This window comes from Papio anubis, chromosome 18 (assembly GCF_008728515.1).
Source record: "Papio anubis isolate 15944 chromosome 18, Panubis1.0, whole genome shotgun sequence".
Taxonomy (NCBI): Eukaryota; Metazoa; Chordata; class Mammalia; order Primates; family Cercopithecidae; genus Papio; species Papio anubis.
In genome coordinates this window covers 30,874,591-30,894,667 of record NC_044993.1, presented here as the reverse complement: position 1 = coordinate 30,894,667, position 20,077 = coordinate 30,874,591, and the positions used below count along the sequence as shown (strand labels likewise).

Below are 20,077 nucleotides of genomic sequence, written 5' to 3'. Positions count from 1 at the left end.
ACCCAACTTGAGAAAATAAAAAAAAGGCTCAAAGTTCTGGATTTGGAGTGTGGAGAACAGCACAGGCAAGGGCTTTGTGGCCTGGAAGTTCATGGTCTTTTCACAAGCACTCAAAGAGTCTAATGCTTCATTCTTGGCCGGATGAGCTTGCACAAGGCAGTGTGGTTGTCTGTAAGGCTAGTGGCCTGAGCCTTACAGAGTCAGGCCATGATGTTTCCTAACTGTGAGACCCTGGGCATGCTGCTGCTGCTGCTTTTTTTTTTTGAGATGGAGTTTCACTCTGTCGCCCAGTTTGGAGTGCAGTGGCGAGATCTCGGCTCTTTGCAGCCTTACCTCCTGGGTTCAAGCGATTCTCTTGCCTCAGCCTCCCAAGTAACTGGGACTACAGGCACTCACCACTGCCCCTCGGCTAATTTTTTTGTATTTTTAGTAGAGAAGGGATTTCATCATGTTGGCCAGGCTGGTCTTGAAGTCCTGACCTCAGGTGATCCACCCTCCTCAGCCTCCCAAAGTGCTGAGATTATAGGCGTGAGGCACTGTGTTTGGCCTTGCTTCTTAAATTCTCTCTGGCTCATCCTCTCATTCACAACATGCAAGTAAAAATAACATTGACCTCATGGGTTATTGTGAGAGGTAAATTTGATAATAAACAGCATTTTGAAATATGCTTGCCATATAGTAAGGGCTCAATAATCATTTATTGCAAATACTTTCACTTTTTGGGGCCTCTCATTTCTGCAGAATAAGAATAATAATTTGCCAAGAGCGTTTTTGTCAGACTTAAATGGGGTAATGTATACAAAATGCCTGACACAGTGCCTGCCACGTGACTAACGAAATAGAAGTCATCATAAGACTAGTGAATATGATAATTATCTGGGTGACTTAACTCTTTTCTCTGAATCCTAACTTTCCCCAGTAACACATGTCCTATCTTGTGTTCCCAGTTTTCTTTTCCCCCTCTCTGCCCCTGCTCACACATGAAGGATCTTTGCTGTTTCTGACATCAGTCCCTGGACCCTTTCCACAGGAAAGGCTCATGTCCTCCAATTAGTCCAATACCATTGACCCAGGCCCTTTGGCAATCCTGGCGCTTCCCATATTAATTTGACATCTGCACTTCACCTTGAAAATATGCTAATTGCAGCAGGGATCTGAAGACTGTACGAAACACGGGTTTGCAGGAGTCTGTGGTGTGCTAGCGATAATTGCAAATTTAATTCCCTTTGAGAAGATGTACAAAAACCTGACCACTCCCATCAGCCCAGAAGAAATTAGAATCTCTGAAATCAAGTGAAATGAACCAAGTGAAAGGAGAAAATATCATTTCTAAAGGAAAAAGCTCAGAACTTTATTATTTAAAATCTCCCTTAAAAAGTTTGGCTCTGAAACAGTGATTTTTAGCCCATTCGTTTACATTAATGCAATTAATTTTTCGGAATTAGTATTCTGAAAAGAAAAAATGGATCCAATCTTATTTTACAGAGACAAGTTTAATTTAAAATATAAGTAAATAAAAAGAATTGTAGGCAAAAGTTCATTGTGTTTTATTATCATCAAAGGAACAGCAATTTAAACTAAGCCAGCAGTGCCATTGAATAAGAAAAAATATAATCTTAAGTTTGAAGAACAACTTTATTGAGGTATTTTTTATGTATCATAAAATTCTTCTATTTCACGAATGCAACTCAATGAGTTTTAGTAAATTTACTGAGTAGTACAACCATCACCTTAAATCAGTTTTAGAGCATTTTCACTCCCCTAACAAGATCATGTTTATTTACAATTAATCCTCATTTCTACCCCCAGTCCCTGGCAACCACTAATTTACTTTCTGTCTCTATAAATTTGCCCTTTCTGGACATTTCATGTAAATGGGATCCTGTAATATGTGGCCTCTTGTGTGTGACTTCTTTCACTTGGCATAATGTTTTTGAGCTTCGTTCATAATGTACCATGTGTCAGTAGTTTCTTTTTATTGCTGGATAGTGTTTGATTGTATCGATAGACCATGTTTTGCCTATCCATATGTCAGCTGATGGCATTTAGGTTGTTCCCAGTTTTTGTGTATTGTGATGTAATCTTATTTTTACAAGACCAAATGTTTCACAATCTGGTCCTCTGTTGGCTCTTCTCTCCTGAGCCTAAACAACTTGGGAAGTTATGGAACAGAGTGGAAGGCAGCACCTATTATAACCCATGGCTTCCGAAGTGTCGGTCTTCCTCAGCTTTCTTTGTTCCACTTTGTTTAATACATCAGAAGAAGAGCAGCATTTTCTGCATTTTTGAAGCCTAGTTCAGGTCCATAACTATAAGGAACCACAGATGATTTTAATGGACAGTGGGGAAGGCAGACTGCTGAATGTTCTGTGGTGCAGGTCAAATCCCCCACCCACAGTTTGCAAAATTTCCTCTGTTAAAATTTTCTTCGCATCCTAATTGAGGCCATATGTCAAAAGTAAGTGGGTGAGCAACTCCCCAGCTGAAATTATTCATTTAGTCTAGTCTTACTCACATTTTAAATATAAATATGAACCTATCGTGAAAGTGTCAAAAGCTCAGTTGGTTGCACTTTCATGGTTTATGCTTTGCTGTAACAACATTATTCATCTTCCCTAGGATGGCATAAGAGAGAGTATTTAGAACCCCAAATATCTCCAAAGGATCTCAGGCAACAAAATGAGAAACAGAGAGAGGTAGAGAGAGAGAGAAGCAAATGGAAAATAGGAATGAATTCAGCTCTAGATATTTTCAATTGCATGGTCTGCATTTGATAGAATGAATTTACTTCTGAGCAGCCAACATTAGCCACGTGCCTATTACATGTAGAATGCAGAATCCTCAACCATTAGCTGGGGGTGCAACTATAAAAATGTTCATACATTGGATTGCTAACAATATTTATTGAGTAACAATTTTGTTCAATGCACTCTATGTGTACTAGGCATTTAAAAGTGCAAACCAACTTGGTGCTTATCCTCGTGGACCTAGTAGCCAACTGGGGAGCAAGATAAAGAGTCAATAAAGAAATACACGAAAGAACTACATAGTGATAAATGCTATGAAGAGGTAAGAAACCAGGCTATTGAGGAGGAGGGTAAGGAGAGGGTGACCTCTGAGAGGGTGACATTTAAGCTGAGTCCTAAGGGGAGGGAGGAAATAGAGTGAGAGAAAGAATATTCCAGGCAGAATCAACAACAAGGACAAGGGACCCCAGAGGAAAGGGACACAGCATGGTTCTTACCCTCAAGGATCTCACATGCTTCTAGGGAAGACAGACAAAGTAGTATGTGAAAAAAAAAACATACACGGGTACTGTGCACAAGAAGTAGTAGCTCAGAATGATCTTTTGTGGGTCATAGGAAAATAAGACTTTAATGACTGAACTGATGAATGAATAAGTTACTGAATGAACAGATGGACAGATGACTGACTGAGAGACTGACAACGCAAGGATGCATAAATGGAAGGAAGCCTTCTTGATAGATGGAGAGAGAATGACTTATTTATAATCCAAGGATAGGATTATGTAAGAGAGAAGGCATATAGGACGGATGGGAAGGAAGGGAGAGAGAGTTTAAAGTATTTTCCAGTCTTATGCTTTTTTTCCCCCTTAGGGGCTAGCTCTGAGTGGCTTCTTGCATTCTAATTTGAAGAACCCTTCTCTACACAATTTAGGCATGAAATGAGAGCATCTTCCACTTCTGTGACAGCTGTCTGGCGAGCAAAGGAAAATTAATTAACTGGCACAAATGGCCTGCAGGTCAGATTTTCCACATAAATGACGCATAAAACAGTTGTATCTTTTAAGATTGGATTCATTTTGAGAGAGTAGGGGAGGCGGGATATATGAACCCAGAGTAATTCAATGAAAATGATCTTTACGAAGCCGTGTATACCTGAATTCACACATATGGCACACAAATATGTTTGTTGACCTTTTTTTCTTTCTTAGCTTTCGAGCGAAACCTTTTCGTAGAAGATTAACAAGAGAGGCAGTAGACGTTATCTCTAGTGCTGCTGGATTGCGCCGCTCTGGGTTGCAACATCCTTCTGTGTTATGCCACATGGCAGTCCTGACAACTGTATATGTTACGTGATAGCCTCCATGGGCCAAGGCCAAATAGACTATCAGTATCAAAAATCATTCGAACCACTCACAGCTGGCCAATTTCCAACCTGATGGATTCTCTTCACATCTAGAGAATAAGCAAGGGTGGTCCTTGGAAACCTGAACTATTTGATTTCCCTCCAGAATTATTTTCTGTCATTCCAAGAGGAAATGAATATATTCCATCAATACAGGAACCCCAGAGTGCAAATGCAATTTCCCACAGCACAAGCAGCAACTCCAGAAAAGGCCCTTAAGCTTCCCACTCATGGCCAGTAAAATTGTTTTGTCTGATAGCATTAATAAAAATGACACATGGAGCGTTTGTTCAAGTTGCAAAATGGGACATTTCTAGCTCTTTGTTTAAATTATTCTCTTATTATATTTTATTCTTTCAGATCAAAATGAAATTAACACATGTGGAGGCCAGTGGGTAGTGGTGACCATAACAGGCCACAGTCCCAAATAACTTCAGTTTGCTCTCTGTAAGCAGAGAGCAATTGTTCTGCAACAGGCAGAGATTTCTGGGTGGACTGTGCTGATGCCCAGCCCTGAGATCAAAGAAGGGGGATAGAGGTGGGAAGTAGAGTCAGAGCATGGAGATTAAGCTTGACTCCTTTGCATGGCTATTGCCTTCTAAACCTTATTTTCTCTTTCTCTTTCTCTTCAGTTTCACTCACCTCACAATGACTTCTGATTTGTTTCCAAAGCACGGCATCTCTTCTTGTGCAAAGCATTCTTGTAACCTTCCTTCCCTGCCCTAGGTACCTGCTGGGGTCTTTCTTCCTCTTGAGCATTTTGCACTTACTTTCATTGCGTGTGAAAAATTTATATAAATTTAAATTATTTTGTTAATCTCTCATTTGGGCTCTGTGATTCACAAAAATAGGGGCTGATTGTGAAACTGCCTTTGTAAAAACTATAACAGCGAGAACATTACGGCAATGAAGGAGATCTGATCTGGCCAACTCTCATCTTGCCTTTGGCCTTCAAGCTGCCCTTAATGATTCCTGGGCGTAGGCCAAGCTAACTCTGGGAGACATTCAGTTTATAGTTTAAATGTTAATAGCCCTTCCTGCAAACTCAACTGCCTTTAGTAAAGCTAGTGAGAGACCACCAGGCTAGGATGATAGACAAGCCTGAATTATACTGAAATAGGGACATAAATCATCACCAGCCATTATTCTGGAGGTCAAAAGATATGCAACTCCCTCAATTACTCCTGCGGGTAATATCACAATTGTAGAACCTAAGATTGGCCTATAGAGATATCTTTTCTGGTTTTTTGCATGTCTGATTACCAGTGGCTCCACCTGGAACACCAACCACTCCTGTGGCCACCCACCCAGCAGGAACTCAGTACCCAAGAGAACCATTTCCCACACCCCTATGATTGCACCCCCAGCAAATCAGCAGCAAGCACTTATTGCCTAGCCACTTGCACCCCTTATCCCCAAACTACCTTTGGAAAATCCCTAACCTCTGAGCCTTTGATGACATTGATGGGAGTAATAACTTCGTCTCCTGCGTGGCATAGCCAGCCTCTTGTCCAGTAAACTCTACTGCAATGCCATGGTCTCTATGAATTGATTTTGTTTGTGCAGTGGGCAGGAAGAACCCATTGGGCAGGTACAATTGTGCTGATTGTTTTTTCCTGTTACTCCTATCCATATTGTAGCTACTTAGAAAATGAATAAGTGTGTAGGAACACCCATAAATTTGTCCCCATTCTAGCAATTTTCACTGAATCTAACCTTTTTTCCTCCATCTTTATTTCTACTTAGTCTACACTAATTTTAACATATTTTTGGTATTTCTTCAACTGATTTCCTAGAACAATTAATTTTAATTTTATTTTAGAGTCAGGGGTTTATGTGCATGTTTGTTATATGGGTAATTGTATATTGGTGGGATTGGGCTTCTAATGTACTCATTGTGCAAACAGCGAGGATTGTACCCAATAGGTAATTTTTCAGTCTTTGTCCCCCTCCCACCTGTTCCCCTTTTGACATCCCCAGTGTCTATTGTTTTCATCTTCATGTCCATGTTTACCCATTGTTTAGCTCCCGCTTATAAGTGAGAACATGTTTTTGTTTTTTCTCCCAACCCGGAGTTAGTTCACTTAAGATAATGGCCTCCAGCACCATCCACGTTGCTGCAAAGGGCGTGATTTCTTTCTCTTTTTTTCTTTCTCTCTCATGGCTGTGTAGTATTCCATGATGTATATATAGTACATTTTCCCGGGAACATTTTTATCAGGTATTTTTAGGTAGAAACTCTGTGACCTTTGCCTGGATTCCTGTAGCAGCCTGGCTGCACGCTGGCTACATTGTATATGCAGTGCACTGTCTCAGTGTATCCTCTAAATGCCTGCAGATTACTATTTCTTTTTTTTTTTTTTATTTTTTTTTTTGAGGCGGAGTCTCGCTCTGTCGCCCAGGCTGGAGTGCAGTGGCCGGATCTCAGCTCACTGCAAGCTCCGCCTCCTGGGTTTACGCCATTCTCCTGCCTCAGCCTCCCGAGTAGCTGGGACTACAGGCGCCTGCCACCTCGCCCGGCTAGTTTTTTTTTGTATTTTTAGTAGAGACGGGGTTTCACCGTGTTAGCCAGGATGGTCTTGATCTCCTGACCTCGTGATCCGCCCGTCTCGGCCTCCCAAAGTGCTGGGATTACAGGCTTGAGCCACCGCGCCCGGCTATTTCTTTTTTTTTAAGACGGAGTCTAGCTCTGTCGCCCAGGCTGGAGTACAGTGGCGCGATCTCGGTTCACTGCAGGCTCTGCCTCCTGGGTTCACGCCATTCTGCTGCCTCAGCCTCCTGAGTAGCTGGGACTACAGGCGCCTGCCACCTCCCCGCCGCTAATTTTTTTGTATTATTAGTAGAGACGGGGTTTCACCGTGTTAGCCAGCATGGTCTTGATCTCCTGGCTTCATGATCCACCCGCCTTGGCCTCACAAAGTGCTGGGATTACAGGCATGAGCCACTGCACCCGGCCCCCTGCAGATTAATATTTCTAAAGCCCTAATCCTTTACCCTGCTTCAAACAAAATCGAAACCAACCAAACAAAATTTTTAATTTATTTCTCTTGCCTTAAAGAGAAAACTTGAGCTGGGCGTGGTGGCCCATGCTTATAATCCCAGCACTTTGGGAGGCCGAGGCAGGCGGATCACTTAAGTCCAGGAGTTTCAGACTAGCCTGGGCAACATGATGAATCCCCGTCTCTACTAAAAATACAAAAATTAGCTGGGCATGGTGGCGGGTGTCTGTAGTCCCAGCTACTTTTGGGGCTGAGGTAGGAGAATTGCTTGAGCCCAGGAACTGAACGCTGCAGTGAGCTGAGATCACGGCACTGCACTCCAGCCTGGGTGACAGAGTGGGATCCTGTTTCAAAAGAAGAAAAAAGAAAAGATCCATAGACAGATAGTATGGGTATTGAGTCAGAATCGTAGTGCCATCCTATTTCCATAAATTAGTTTATCCAAATCTCAGTTTATCCTTCTGAGAAATGGGGGTAATAATAGTAGCTCTCAGATCCTAAGTGTGATAAAGCATGAAATGTATAGAACAAGGGGTGTGGCTTTTAACAATAATTAATGTTGTGGGTAGTGACTACCTGGGGCTGATATTGTGTGCATGGTAAAAAGAATTTACCAAGTCATAGTTAAAGAAAGGCAGATTTAGTAAAGAAAGTAGGAAAATACATTGTTAAGAAAGCAACAGGCAAGTCAGCAAGAGAGGAGCTGACTGTAAGGAGACAGAGGCTTGCTGGGGATTTTACAGGACAGTGCTTGTGCTGTGTGCTGAAGGGGGCTTTGTGCAGTGCTGACAATGCCAAGGTTGCAGTGAGCTCACTTGCATTTTTCTATCAACCAAGGTGTCTGGTGATAGCTGGGTGCAGGAAGATTGTCAGTTATTTGCACAAGAGGGCTATGTGTCCTGGACCATGAACAAAGGCAGACTTACAACTTATCTTCTTTTTTTTTTTTTTGCTTTCCCTTGGTCCTGCCAGCCCGACTCCTTTTCCCTAATTAGGACTCCACAATTAATATGTAATCCTTAATTTCATTGGTTATTGTTTCTTTTATTTCTATCCCCATTTCTTTTTACTCTGTTCCTACTTTCCCTTCTGCTTTAAATTCATTCATTCATTTATTCTTTCATTCAACAGCAGCAGTTACAGGATTAGTATATCAGAGACTTTTCCATGATGAATAACTTTGAAAACGAACAGTTCTCTGTAGAAATTCTACAGAGAACTGTTAGGCAGGATCTAAAATTTGTGCTCTTGCTAATGACTGTGGTACCTGTGCAGAAAAACCTTATAAACACTGGTAGGATTACAGGATCAGAAAGGACAGCAGATCGCCCTCAGATACCAGAAAAGAGATTGCTGGAAACAAATCTATGGTCTCACCCCTTGGAGAGGATGCTCTGATTTCAAAGGACCAAAGCTTTGGCATGATGAGTTAGCATTATAGCCTTGCCATTTCTGCCTTCCTTTTGTGAGTTCATTTCCAAACTCAGAGTGAGCCATTTCATGCAAATGGTCTTGCTTCCAGGTTTTGGGGCTCCATAAATTTCCATTGTTTTAGGCAAAACAATAAATTTTATTCATTTCTTCTGTTATTTATTCAACAAAGTATCATGTGCCTATTGAGTGCCCAGGACTAGGGGTAAAGACAAATGAGATATATTTTTCTCGAGGGAGACAAATGATGGGGGAAGGTTGTAATGTGGATGGAAAGGAGATGCTTCATGCTTTTTCTTTTAGCTTGATATTTATGCAGTAGTTCCAAATCAGCTGACTCCCTTGGCAAAATATCACATTTGTTTGCCAATGCAGCAGTCTACCTACAATAACCTAAAATTGTAATTATTAATTATGTTTGGTTGCACATGAATCAAGCGGTATTAAGGTTTTCCTTTTCCTGATTTTCATGGCAATGTCTCCCGACCTCACCCTGATTCTCTGTGTGTGGACATTGATATGGTTTGGATCTGTGTCCCCACCCAAATCTCATGTTGAACTGTAATTCCTAATGTTGGAGGTGGGCCTGGTGGGAGGTGAGTGGATCATGGGGACAGTTTCTGATGAATAGTTTAGCACCGTCCCCCTAGTGCTGTTCTTGTGCTAAAGTCTGACAAGATCTGGTTGTTTAAAAGTGTGTAGCATCTACACCCTCCTTCTCTTGCTCTTTCTCTGGCCATGTGAAGTGCCACTCCCCCTTTGCCTTCTGCCATAATTTTGAGTTTTCCTGAGGCCTCCCCAGAAGCTAAGCAGATGCCTCTATGCTGTCTGTACAGCCTGCAGACCCATGAGCCAACGAAACCTACTTTCTTTATAACATACCGCATCTCAGGTATTTCTTTATAGCAGTGTGAGAACAGACTAATACAGACATGATGCCAATTAGAATAATAACAGGCCAGATAACAATGTAGGCAGAACTGAGGCTCTAGAGCCAGAGAGACCTGGGTTCAAAACTAGTTCTAAACAATGTGTTGCTGGACAACTTACTCAACCTATGCAGAAGATGTAGAATGGGCCCATCTTAGGGCACTGTCAGTGCTGTGCAGAATAGGTGAGATAATATATTTGAGACATTCAGCCCGGAGTTATTGCATGGTAGTTACTTACTCAATGGAGTCTCTCCCTTTCTTCCTCTCTTACGGTGTAGTACTGTGCCATTCATGGCAGGGGTTTCACTTTAAGTTGTGGCCTTTATCATGTGGTGCTGCTTCTGTCTCTGTTGGGGCAAGAATTGAATGCTCTCATGTCTCATCAGGCTTTTCTTCACCTTAGGGGTTTGAGCCCTGTAGATTCACCCTGAGGTTGTGGATTCCTGGGGAAGGCATAAAGAGAGAGCCAAAGGAAGGGACAGAGTGAAGCCTTCCCACCGTTCCTCTCACTGAGCGCCACACTCAGAGGCCCTGCTTTATGAGGAGCTCTGAGGAGACAGCTTCCTCAGACCTTTTCTAGCTGCATGCCTGGCGCAGCGTGAAGCAAACGTGGCATACATCTTCCAGGACACCTTTAGCCTGCTTATACAAAAAATGTTGAATCTTAATAGCATGGATCTTCTTGATGATGTTTAAAATTAAAAGTATCTCCTCTTTTTGCTCCCATCTACTGTTGTACTTCTTCAGAAATAAAGATGTTCATATCTAGTGACAGACCATAAAATTTATAGTGTAATTTTAAGTGCGCTTTGTGTGTGCATGTGCATATCAAGATGCATATTTTGGATGACTACCTGGGGTGTGGGGCTGATACATCCTTTTTTTTTTTTTTTTTTTTTGAGACGGAGTCTCACTGTGTCACCCAGGCTGGAGTGCAGTGGCGTGATCTTGGCTCACTGCACCCTCTGCCCCCCAAGGCTCCAGCGATCTTCCCACCTCAGCCTCCCAAGTAACTGATAGCACAGACACACACCACCATGCCTGGCTAAGTTTTTGTATTTTTGGTAGAGACAGGGTTTCACCATGTTGCCCAGGCTGATCTCAAACTCCTGAGCTCAAGCTGTCTGCTCACCTTGGCCTCCAAAAGTGCTGGGATTACAGGTGTGAGCCGCTGCACCCAGCCTGATATATATACCTCTGCTGTGACATACCTGGTCTGGCACATATGATGGTTGTGCCTTGGGTGTTGGGGGTGTGGGAGGCATGTGTATGCAGGTGGCATGTCATGCAGTGCTCAGTGTGTTTGGTATGAATGTGTGGAGGGCATGTATATGAATGTAATATTGTGAGCATTAGTAATCCTGTGGTAGGCACTGTGTACACGCCTGTGTGGGTGATATTGCCATACATGTGTAGTTGTGATAGACGTGTGGTGCCGTGAGTGTGAATAGGTATGTGTGCCTCTGTATCCACCTGTTTATCTGTTCGTTTTGCATCTTCCAGCTGCAATGCACAAATATGTTACAGACTAAAATAATTCTTATAAACCAAAATATTTGGCCTGTGCAGTTCAGCTGTATGGAAATTGGCATCACACTCCCTGGCAGGGTGTTGATTGCCAAAGGTGAGGCTTTGGGGAGATTCCCAGCTATCTGGAGGCATGTCGAGATGACTCACCTGTGCAGATCGAAACACTCCTGAGATCTTAGTGTTTCACATTAATCACAGCCCTCGCTCTGCCTTTTGACTTCTTTTTTTCACATCCTAATAATAGAGCCATCAGGATCTCATTTAGTCTTTGTATTGACTTGCAAGCTCCAACTTTCATAGTGTGCAAAAAGAGTTAGAGAGTTGGCAGCAATTAGAGATATGTTTTTTAAAGCTCCAAACAGCTTAGTTGTATTTTCTCAGGAATAATGTCATGTTAATTTGAGTGTCTGCACTGCCCACAACTTCATACTTGGTCCACACCGAAGTGCTTTGTGCCTTAGCTGGGAGGGAATCAATGTGGATTTTTTTTTTTTTTTTCAATACTTTAAGTTCTGGGATACTTGTGCAGAACATGCAGGTTTGTTACATAGGTATACACGTGCCATGGTGGTTTGCTGCAACCATCAACCTGTCATCTACATTAGGTATTTCTCCTAATGCTATCCCTCCCCTAGCCCCCCACCCCATTGACAGGCCCCGGTGTATGATGTTCCCCTCCCTGTGTCCATGTGTTCTCATTGTTCAACTCCCACTTATGAGTGAGAACATGTCGTGTTTGGTTTTCTGTTCCTGTGTTAGTTTGCTGAGAATGATGGTTTCCAGCTTCATCCATGTCCCTGCAAAGGACATGAACTCATCCTTTTTTTATGGCTGCATAGTATTCCATGGTGTATATGTGCCACATTTTCCTTATCCAGTCTATCACTGATGGACATTTCGATTGGTTCCAAGTCTTTGCTATTGTGAATAGTGCTGCAGTAAACATATGTGTGCATGTGTCTTTATAGATAGTAGAATGATGTATAATCCTTTGGATATATACCCAGTAATGGGATTGCTGGGTCAAATGGTATTTCTGGTTCTAGTCCCTGAGGAATCGCCACACAGTCTTCCACAATGGTTAAACTAATTTACTCTCCCACCAACAGTGTTTAAGAGTGTTCCTATTTCTCCACATCCTCTCCAGCATCTGTTGTTTCTTGACTTTTTAATGATTGCCTTTCTAACTGGCATGACATGGTATCTCATTTTGGTTTTGATTTGTGTTTCCCTCATGACCAGTGATAATGAGCTGTTTTTCATGTTTGTTGGCCGCATAAACGTCTTGTTTTGAGAAGTGTCTGTTTATATCCTTCACCTACTTTTTGATGGTTTTTATTTTTCTTGTACATTTGTTTAAGTTCCTTGTAGATTCTGGACATTAGCCCTTTGTCAGATGGATAGATTGTAAAAATTTTCTCTCATTCTGTAGCTTGCCTGTTTACTCTTATGATAGTTTCTTTGGCTGTGCAGAAGCTCTTTAGTTTAATTAGATCCCGTTTGTCTATTTTGGCTTTTGTTGCCATTGCTTTTGGTGTTTTAGTAATGAAGTCTTTGCCTATGCCTATGTCCTGAAGAGTATTGCCTAGGTTTTCTTCTAGGGTTTTTATGGTTTTAGATTTTATGTTTGTCTTTAATCCATTTTGAGTTAATTTTTGTATAAGGTGTAAAGAAGGGGTCCAGTTTTTGTTTTCTGCATATTGCTAGCCAGTTTTCCCAACACCATTTATTAAATAGGGAATCCTTTCCCTATTGCTTGTTTTTGTCAGGTTTGTCAAAGATCAGATGGTTGTAGATGTGTGGCATTATTTCTGAGGCCTCTGTCCTGTTTCATTGGTCTATATACCTGTTTTGGTACCAGTACCATGCTATTTTGATTACTGTAGACTTGTAGTATAGTTTGAAGTCAGGTAGTGTGATATCTTCAGCTTTGTTCTTTTTGCTTAGGATTGTCTTGGCTATGCAGGGTGTTTTTTTGTTCCATATGAAATTTAAAGGAGTTTTTTCTAACTCTGTGAAGAAAGTCAATGGTAGCTTGATGGGGATAGCATCGAATCTATAAATTACTTTGGGCAGTATAACCATTTTCATGATACTGATTCTTCCTATCCATGAGCATGGAATGTTCTTCCATTTGTTTGTGTCCTCTCTTATTTCGTTGAGCTGTGATTTGTAATTCTCCTTAAAGAGGTCCTTCAAATCTCTTGTGAGTTGTATTCCTAGGTATTTTATTCTCTTTGTAGCAGTTGTGAATGGGAGTTCACTCATGATTTGGTGCTCTCTTTATTATTGGTGTATAAGAATGCCTGTGATTTTTACACATTGATTTTGTATCCTGAGACTTTCTGAAGTTGTTTATCAGCTTAAGGAGATTTGGGGCTGAGACGATGGGGTTTTCTAAATATACAATCATGCCATCTGCAAACAGACAATTTGACTTCCTCTCTTCCTATTTGAATGCCCTTTATTTCTTTTTCTTCCCTGATTGCCCTGGCCAGAACTTCCAATACTATGTTGAATAGGAGTGGTGAGAGAGGGCATCCTTGTCTTGTGCTGGTTTTCAGGGGAATGTTTCCAGCTTTTGCCCATTGGCTGTGGATTTGTCATAAGTAATTCTTACTATTTTGAGATACGTTACATCACTACCTAGTTTATTCCGAGTTTTTAGTGTGAAGGGGTGTTGAATTTTATCGAAGGCCTTTTCTGCATCTATTGAGATACTCGTGATTTTCGTCATTGGTTCTGTTCATGTGATGGATTACACTTATTGATTTGCATTTGTTGAACCAACCTTGCATCCCAGGGATGAAGCTGACTCGATCATGGTGGCTAAGCTTTCTGATGTGCTACTGGATTCAGTTTGTCAGTATTTTATTGAGGATTTTCACATTGATGTTCATCAGTTATATTGGCCTGAAATTTTTTGTTGTTGTTGTGTCTCTGCCAGGTTTTGGTATCAGGATGATGTTGGCCTCATAAAATGAGTTAGGGAGGAGTCCTTCTTTTTCTGTTGTTTGGAATAGTTTCAGAAGGAATGGTACCAGCTCCTCTTTGTACGTCTGGTAGAATTCAGCTGTGAATCCATTTGGTCCTGGACTTTATTTGGTTGGTAGGCTATTCATTACTGCCTCAATTTCAGAACTTGTTATTAGTCTATTCAGGGATTTGACTTCTTCTTGGTTTAGCTTTGGGAGGGTGTATGTGTCCAGGAATTTATCCATTTCTTCTAGATTTTCTAGTTTATTGGCATAGAGGTGTTTGTAGTATTCTCTAATGGTAGTTTGGATTTCTGTGGGGTCAGTGGTGATATCCCTTTATTATTTTTCATTGTGTCTGTTTTATTCTCTCTTTTCTTCTTTATTAGTCTGGCTAGTGGTCTATTTTGTTACTCTTTTCAAATAATCAGCTCCTGGATTCATTGATTTTTCGAAGGTTTTTTGTCTCTCTCTTCCTCAGTTCTGCTCTGATGTTAGTTATTTCTTGTCTTCTGGTAACTTTTGAATTTGTTTGCTCTTGCTTCTCTAGTTCTTTTAATTGTGATGTTAGGGTGTTGATTTTAGATCTTTCCCGCTTTTTCCTGTGGGCATTTAGTACTATAAATTTCTCTCTAAACACTGCTTTAGCTGTGTCCCAAAGATTCTGGTATGTTATGTCTTTGTTCTCATTGGTTTCAAATAACTTCTTTATTTCTGCCTTAATTTCATTATTTACCCAGTAGTCATTCAGGAGCAGGTTGTTCAGTTTCCATATAGTTGTGTGGTTTTGAGTGAGTTTCTTAATCCTGTGCTCTAATTTGATTGCACTGTGGTCTGAGAGACTGTTTGTATGATTTCCATTCTTTTGCATTTGCTGAGGAGTGTTTTACTTCCAGTTATGTGGTCAATTTTAGAATAAGTGCGATGTGGTGCTGAGAAGAATGTATATTCTGTTGGTTTGGGGTGGGGAGTTCTGTAGATGTCTGTTGGTCCAGATCTGAGTTCAAGTCCTGAATATCCTTGTTAATTTTCTGTCACGTTGATCTAATATTGACAGTGGGGTGTTAAATTCTCCCACTATTATTGTGTGGGAGGCTACGTCTCTTTGTAGGTCTCTAAGAACTTAGTTTATGAATCTGAGTGCTCCTGTATTGGGTGCTTATATATTTAGGATAGTTAGCTCTTCTTATTGTGTTGATCTTTTTACCATTATGTAATGCCCTTTGTCGTTTTTTATCTTTCTTGGTTTAAAGTCTGTTTTATCAGAGAGTAGGATTGCAACCACTGCTTTTTTTTTTTTTTGCTTTCTATTTGCTTAGTAAATCTTTCTCCATCCCTTTATTTTGAGCCTACATGTGTCTTTGCACATGAGATGGGTCTCCTGAATACAGCACACCGATGGGTCTTGACTCTAATTTGCCAGTCTGTGTCTTTTAATTGGAGCATTTAGCCAGTTTACCTTTAAGGTTAATATAGTTATGTGTGAATTTGATCCTGTCATTATAATGGTAGCTGGTTATTTTGCCCATTAGTTGATGCAGTTTCTTCATAGTGTTGATGGTCTTTACAATTTGATAATTTTTTTGCAGTGGCTGGTACCGGTTTTTTCCTTTCCATATTTAGTGCTTCCTTCAGGAGCTCTTGTAAGGCAGGCCTGGTGGTGACAAAATCTCTCAGCATTTGCTTGTCTGTATTTCTCTTTCACTTATGATGCGTAGTTTGGCTGGATATGAAATTCTGGGTTGAAAATTCTTTTAAGAATGTTGAATATTGGCCCCCACTCTCTTCTGACTGGTAGGGGTTCAGCTGAGAGATCTGCTGTTAGTCTGATGGGCTTCCCTTTGTGGGTAACCCAACCTTTCTCTTTGGCTGCGCTTAACATTTTTTCCTTCATTTCAACCTGGTTGAATTTGACAATTATGTGTCTTGGGGTTGCTTTTCTCAAGGAGTGTCTTTGTGGTGTTCTCTGTATTTGCTGAATTTGAATGTTGGCCTGTCTTGCTAGGTTGGGGAAGTTCTTCTGGATAATATACTGAAGAGGGTTTCTATTCTTCCTGTCACTTTCAGGTACACCAATCAAATGTAGGTTTGGTCTCTTCATATAGTCCCATATTTCTTGGAGGCTTTGTTCATTCCTTTTCATTATTTTTTCTCTAATCTTGTCTTCATGCTTTATTTCATTAAGTTGACCTTCAATTTCTGATATCCTTTCTTCTGCTTGATCGATCCAGCTATTGATACTTGTGTATGCTTCATGAAGTTCTCATGCTGTGTTTTTCAGCTCCATCAGGTCATTTATGTTCTTCTCTAATCTGGTTATTTTAGTTGGCAATTCCTCTAACCTTTTTTCAAGGTTCTTAGCTTCCTTGCATTGGGTTACAACATGGTCCTTTACTTTAGCTCAGAGGAGTTTGTTATTACCCACCTTCTGAAGCCTACTTCTGTCAATTTGTCAAACGCATTCTCCATCCAGTTTTGTTCCCTTGCTGGCAAGGAGTTCTGATTTTTTTCGAGGAGAAGAGGTGTTCTGGTTTTTGGAAATTTCAGCCTTTTTGCACTGTTTTTTCCTGATTTTCGTGGACTTACCTACCTTTGGTCTTTGATGTTGGTGACCTTCAGATTGGGTTTCTGTGTGGACGTCCTTTTTGTTGATGCTACTGTTGATGCTATTCCTTTCTGTTTGTTAGTTTTCTTTCTAACAGTCAAGCCTCTTTGCTGCAAGTCTGTTGGAATTTGCTGGAGGTCCACTCCAGACCCTGTTTACCTGAGTGTCTCCAGTGGAGGCTGCAGATCAGCAAAGATTGCCACCTATTCCTTCCTCTGGAAGCTTCTTCCCAGAGGGACACCCCCCAGATGCCAGCTGGAGCTCTCTTCTATGAGGTGTCTGTCGACTCCTGCTGGGAGATGTCTCCCAGTCAGGAGGTACAGGAGTCAGGGGCCCACTTGAGGAGGCAATCTGTCCCTTAGCAGAGCTCGAGCACTGTGCTGGGAGATCTACTGCTCTCTTCAGAGCTGGCAGGCAAGAATGTTAAAGTCTGCTGAAGCTGCGCCCACAGCCTCCCTTTTCCCCAGGTGCTTTGTCCCAGGGAGATGGGAATTTTATCTATAATCCCCCCCAGGGGCTGCTGCCTTTCAGAGATGCCCTGCTCAGAGAGGAGGAATCTAGAGAGCAATCTGGCTACAACAGCTTTGCCTAGCTATGGCAGTTTGAACTTCCTGGAGGCTTTCTTTACACTGTGAGGGGAAAACCGCCTACTCAAGCCTCAGTAATGGTGGACGCCCCTCCCGCCACCAAGCTGGAGCATCCCATGTCAACTTCAGACTGCTCTCCTGGCAGCGAGAATTTCAAGCCTGTGGATTTTAGCTTCCTGGGCTCCGTGGGGGTGGGATCCACTGAGCTAGACCACTTGGCTCCCTGGCTTCAGCCCCTTTTCCAAGGGAGTGAACGGTTCTGTCTCACTGGCATTCCAGGCATCACTGGGGTATGAAAAAAAAATCCTGCAGCTAGCTCAGTGTCTGCCCAAACAGCCACCCAGTTTTGTACTTGAAACCCAGGGTACTGGTGGCCTAGGCACCCCAGGGAATCTCCTAGTCCATGGGTTAGGAAGACCATGAGAAAAGTGTAGTATCTGGACTGGAGTGCACAGTTACTCACGGCAGAGTCCCTCATGGCTTTCCTTGTCTAGGGGAGGGAGTTCCCTGACCCCTTGCACTTCTCGGGTGAGGCAATGCCCCACCCTGCTTCTGCTTGCCTTCCGTGGGCTGCACTCGCTGTGTAACTAGTCCCAGTGAGAAGAACCGGCTACCTCAGTTGGAAATGGAGAAATCACCCGCTTTCTGCATTGATCTCACTGGAAGCTGCAGACAGGAACTGTTCCTATTTGGCCATCTTGCCAGCCACCAATGTGGGATGTTTCTACAAATCTCCTTAAGGAGGCATTTTCCCACAACATCACCACCATGCCCTACAGTGACTGTAGTGTATGTCTTGAGTGATACCTTTCCCTAAACCTTCCTTAACCACACTGGGGCTGGGGGAGAAATCTGGTTCTTAGTTCCTGCTGCCTAATCATTGCACATGTGGCACATAAACCCAGATTCATAATAAGGTGTGAGGTCTTCTGCATCAGACTGCGAAATTTGAGGGCCAGACTTAGGGGTGTCCATCTTCAGTTCCTAAGCACTGTGCATTCTCTGCTGTAGAAGAATAAATGTTGGACTTAGGAAAGAAGGAAGGTAAGAAGGGAGGGCTTAAAAATAATGATAGCCATCACAGTTATGCTTACTCAGGGTCAGTCCCTCTAAACGCTTCATGTTATTACCTCACTTAATTTATCAACTCTATTGAGTAGGTTCCATCACTCACCCCAAGTTACAGATGAAGAAACAGAGGCATGGTAGGGTCAAATGACTTGCCTGGCATCGCTCAACTTACTAATGAGGCAGGCTTTGAACCCAGGAAGTCCACTCTAGATGCCAACCTTTAATCATCCTAAATATTGCCTAAGTTTTACATCCTGCCCCAACAGACGTGTTGCTGCTTCTATGACAAAGGGAGAGGGGCTTCAAACTCCATCCACGTCATTTGCCTGAGTACATTCTGCTCCACCACCCCGTTTTTTGTTTTTACTTTATATTAGTAAATATTTTTCTTGGTGGCAAATACTATATATCAGATTTGCTCTTGCTTAAGCTAAAAGGGAATGTATTGGCTTATAAATAGTGTAGTTCAAGTGTAGGTTACATTTCATGCATGATGGAAGTAGGCAGGACTTCATAATGTTATTGGCAATCTGTTTTTTTCCATCTTTATGTTCTTCTTTCTTCTGTGGGTAATTTATGGTTATGTGGACGTGGCATGGTGGAGCAAAAATAGCCACTAACAGCTCTAGGGATATATGAATGGAATTTAGCAATTCTCATGTTAAGTGGAAGGACTTTCTTTTCCTTGATGATTCCTGAAGAAGTTCTAGACACTGGTTTTCATTCGTTCAGCTTGGTTCATGTCCATCCTGAACCTATCACTGGGCAGGGTTCATGCTGTGTCCTTACTGGCAGGACCACCCCCTTCTATGTCCCACAGGAATGGCAAGGGAGGGAGCTCCTCTTAAACCACAGGGGCTGAGGATGGGGAAAGGATGTGCCCCATGGACACACTGGGCATGAGTAGTAATATAGGTCCATCACTGTCTCTCTCCTGATCTCTCTCCCTGACTTACCTCTTTCCATTAACCAACAGAAATGGTTGTGGATCTGCAGTTATCTAGAAATATTTAGACTTGCACTATTTCTAACCCTCTGGGGTCCAGGACATCACAGAGGAAAAAGCATTCTCATCAGATCCACAGTTCTCATGTTATACCAGCCAGTGTCTCCTCATAGTTAGAGTAGACCATGCTGGGCCAGAGATTGACAGATTCAATGACATCTTTGCCCTACAACAAAGGCCTATTTGAATTTGAAATGAGGATTAGCATTATAACTCTTAATACAGTCAGAAGGACAACGGAATCTTTAGGGTCAAAGTAGATGTGACTGTATGCAAAAGAGGAGATGGTTCAGATTGTTTTTAAAAGAAATAAGTTATTTACAACAGAAAAGTGAAGGAGCATTTATGCACAATGCTGTATTTCCAGGCAATTATGGATCAAACAAAACTGCACAAAACTAACAGTATGCTGGAAACATCATTCTTCCTACTCTCACTTTCCATACATGTACCTGAGGGAAGGTCCTAAAATTCACATGTGACTATGTCGTTCTCTATCTGAATGATTTCTCATTCCCTACAAGTTAAAATTCAAAGTCTTAGATATAACAAAAGAGCTAGGCTAAAACCTTTAGAGACTGTAAGCACTGAAAATATTATAGTACATACTTCATATGTAATAAAAGATGAAAACAATGCTAAACTGAAAACGTTATCATTTTTCCCATGGCGGCTACTTGTGGATTTTGTTTGTATTTGTAATATCAAATTTTCTTTTTCCATCTCCTCTCTTGAGTGCCAGAGCATTTGATGAGTCTTTATGTAGATTGTTTATTATTACTTCCCTGCTTT

General features: G+C 41.7%; 1 long non-coding RNA gene across 1 annotated transcript in view; it reads left to right on the top strand.

Annotated features, from left to right (window-relative positions):
• The first annotated feature begins 3,738 nt into the window (after positions 1–3,738).
• The window catches only part of LOC103880479, a 32,002-nt gene continuing 15,663 nt past the window's right edge, over positions 3,739–20,077 (top strand). The window contains exon 1 of the long non-coding RNA XR_002519269.1: positions 3,739–3,763. This is a non-coding gene — a long non-coding RNA (uncharacterized LOC103880479). The remainder of the gene's footprint in view (positions 3,764–20,077) is intronic.